Below are 3,705 nucleotides of genomic sequence, written 5' to 3'. Positions count from 1 at the left end.
TCCCAGCGTTGGCCGGCCGCCGAAGTGCGCACGCGCACACTCGCGCCTCGCAGGAAGGACACGCCCACCTATTACTGGGGCGGAGTCGGGCTTTATTTACATAAAGCAGTGTCGGTCCAGTTTTCTTAATTTAGTTCCTTTCTTATCTATTTAAGTTTTCTGTTAGCCAGAAGTGCTCCACAGTTAAAAGTCTTAGAGAAATAGATTTAAGAGTGCTTTTTCAGACCATTACTTGATCACCCTCCTCGTAAAATGAAAGGCTTTTGAGTGCTATAAAGTCGACCGCCGTGCAGAGTAAGTCAGAGTTTCGTGTTGAAGGCCTGTTTCCTAGGCTACAGACGGAGGACTTGTTCCTGGATCCGCCTAGGGGAAAGTCCCCGGACCTCGGGCAGAGAGTGCCACGCGCGAACGTGCGCGGGCCGACCCGCCGCTCACGGTCCTCCGCCAAGAGGCGAGCCTGCGGGCGAGCTGAGCGGCGTGGCGGCGGGCGGCCCTCCGTCAGCGGAGCGAGTGACGCAGGCAGCGCGCTGCACGCGCGCCAACCACACGGGGCTCATTCTCAGCACGGCTCGGCCTTTTGATTTGCCCAAGTGCTAACGTCAGGGATCTCATTTTTTCCCTTAAACTGCCTCATCGACACCAGTGGTTCTCAGTCCTGTGGCTCGCGACTCCTTTGGGGATCATGGTCTTCGGAGCCGAGACGCCGCTCCTCTGTCCTCCGGGCGGCGCGCCCACATGCAGACGGGCTGATCTGCGGAGGAAGAGGCGATCTCCACCTTCGCACTGACGTTGGCTTTTTACTGTAGCAAAATGTAGCAACGTGGTTTACTGTTGTCATATTAAGACTGTTAGCCATGTTTCAAGTCAAAATTTCATTTGTCATTAGAATGTTTTGAGAATGATGAGGGCAATGAATGTACAAATGCGCTTTACACAATTGATGTATGGATGGATTGTGATAAGAGTTATATGAGCCCCTAATAAAACGATTAAAAAATCTTTCGCAATATATAATTACTTTTTGTGTGATGAATCACTATGCTTTAATGATGTTCAATTTGTAACAATGAAAAGACATCCTGCCTATCAGATATTTACATGCCGACACATAACAGTAGCAACATTATAGTTATGAAGTAGCAACGAAACTAACGTTATGATTCGGGGTCACCACACCACGCGGAACTGTATGAAAGGTTGAGAGCCAGAGATCTACGCTCAATCTACCAGGAAATGAGCTGAGGCCCACACACGTCTCAGCATTGCTGAGTGGATTCCGACTGGCGGCAAACCCACGTGACTGCCTGCCACTGACCCCCAGCTCAGCCGAGACTTTGAGCACATGGCCTGGCCTGTCGCCCTTACCCTGAAGCTCCTGAGGGCTCAAATCTCCTGCAAAGGCAGTAGCCCTTTGAACTCAATTCCGGCTGGTTCTTGCTTTCCGGAAACAAACTTGGGCCTACTACTGTCAAAGTTTTTTTAGTGTTTGTGTGGGGGTGGGTGGGGAGGGGCAAGGTTTGTTTTATTACTAAAAAAACCCAGCATAAAATCGAATCATTTGAAAAAAAAAAATCGAATCATTTGGATCTCCCTTTAGACCCATTTTAAATGTTGTTTTTTTTTAAATTTTCCTGCTTTATTTTTGATTGGGGGGGGTCCTCATTAAAAAAAATTTTTTGGAGGGGGTATGTTTTCCAATTTCAATTTTTATATGAATTTCAAGATGGGTCAATCTATAGAGATAGTAACTGGATTAATGGTTTATTGGGTTGTGGCAGAGGAGGCTATTAGGAAATGGGAGCAGGTAGCTGTGTGCAGGAAGGAAGAAAATGTTCTGGCATCGATTGTGGTGATGACCTGGCAACTCTGATATGACCTAACTATTGAAGCGCATGACGGGTGAATTATAAGCCAATGAAACTATCATATATATGAAAAACAGCAACAGATCAGGACTTTTAAAGTTCTTCATTGTTTACAAGGAATTAGTGTCATACCTTAGCACATTTGACACCCATATTAATCATTTAAAAAATTCTCCTCTTTTACATGACAAAATTATTTTCAGTAAGAATCATGAAATGAATAGTAAACTCCAGAAAAGAAATTATGATAGTGAACTTTCCTTTTATTGAACTGTGTATATGTAATTATGCTAGTATGTAAAATAAAATAATTTAACATTACAGAACAAGAAGAAAAAGGTAATGAATAAAAAGTAACTTATTAGTTACATTTTTTTGTTTGTTTTTGAGAAAAGGGGCAAAAAATCTCTACATATTGGTCTAAAAGATGAATAACATTACAAATTTTTTTTTTTTACAAATTTTGTTTTTGATCCTTAACTTTGACAAATTTGTCAATGACTTTGTCAAAAGTAATATTTGCATATGCAAAAGACAATGTAGCCAGAATTTTCTAATTATTTATCATAGTTGATCAAATAATATTTTACTAATTTTCCTTTCAAGAAGTTTCCTTCACATAAAGTACATGACATTCAAAGAGAGAATGTTTTAAATAGCTGGATACAAACAAACAAATAGATGGATACACTTTAACAAAGATTCATAAAAATTCCATTTCACATTTCTAGGAATTTTAAATATAAAAATTCCAAGTGGTCAGCGTGTCATACTTGAAATAAATCATTTAATTTTTCCAACTTCACAATCACTGTACTATCATTACTTATTTTAAATGTACAAGTTAAATCTAGGAACATATAGTCCAGCCACAAGGACCAGAGTCAGAAACTATGCTCGAAGCATGTTTGAACAATTTCAAAGTTTTCAGAACTGATTCTATAAATGAACGCATGCAACAATGGATTGTATGGATTGTGATAAGAATTTTACGAGCCCCCAATAAAATGATTTAAATAAATAAATAGAAGTTTAAAAAAAAATGAATGCATGCAGATGAATCTGCGTGTGTCAGGGACCATCTGTATCATGAGTGTTCCTGATTCATCTCCTTGTAAATTACAATGCTTATGAAGCGATAAGTAATAAAAATGTTCCAATTTGACATGTATATATTATTAAAATGCAATGGTTACCTTCAGAAATTTAGAATTGAAATCTATAAAATATCACACAGCCTCTTTGTTCAATTTTAGACTTGCTGGGACTTGCTGATAATGAAAAGGAGGCTGGTTTTAACGGGTTTTCTTTTTGATTTTATATTTTCTACAACATTCTACCCACTTGTCGCCTCCAACTGGAGGGGCGGGGCCTAGATCTGCCACGGCAGCCAATTTACACTTAAAAATTTATATGAACCAAACAGAACTGAGTTGTGGGCTAAGGTTTGGGCTCTATTTGGAAGCTACAGTCTCTTCTCGCATCAAAAGCTTCTGGACACACAGCAGGTACTCTACTTCTCTCCCCAAAGTGCAAGTGAGGAAAGGCAGGCCTCTGTTCCCCAGTAGAGCCCCTCCCCAGGGAGAGGTTTTTAAAATGCAAGTCAGTACTAAGAGGGACAGTTCTTAGGGACAATCTGGGTGAAGTAGGTGGGTCGGAGGGAGGGGCATATAGCTTCTACCCTCCCCCAAACTCTAATACTAGTAATCCTAGTGAGGGTCACCATGTAAACTAGCGGGTCTCAACCTAGGGGTCTAATGACCCTTTCCCAGGAGTCGCCCGATTCATAACAGTAGCAAAGTTACAGTGCTGAAGTAGCAACGAAAAATAATGCTATGGT

The sequence above is a fragment of the Echinops telfairi genome, unplaced genomic scaffold (assembly GCF_000313985.2).
Source record: "Echinops telfairi isolate 266 unplaced genomic scaffold, ASM31398v2 ScPeMD7_25;HRSCAF=90, whole genome shotgun sequence".
Classification (NCBI taxonomy): domain Eukaryota; kingdom Metazoa; phylum Chordata; class Mammalia; order Afrosoricida; family Tenrecidae; genus Echinops; species Echinops telfairi.
This window is presented reverse-complemented; position numbering follows the sequence as displayed.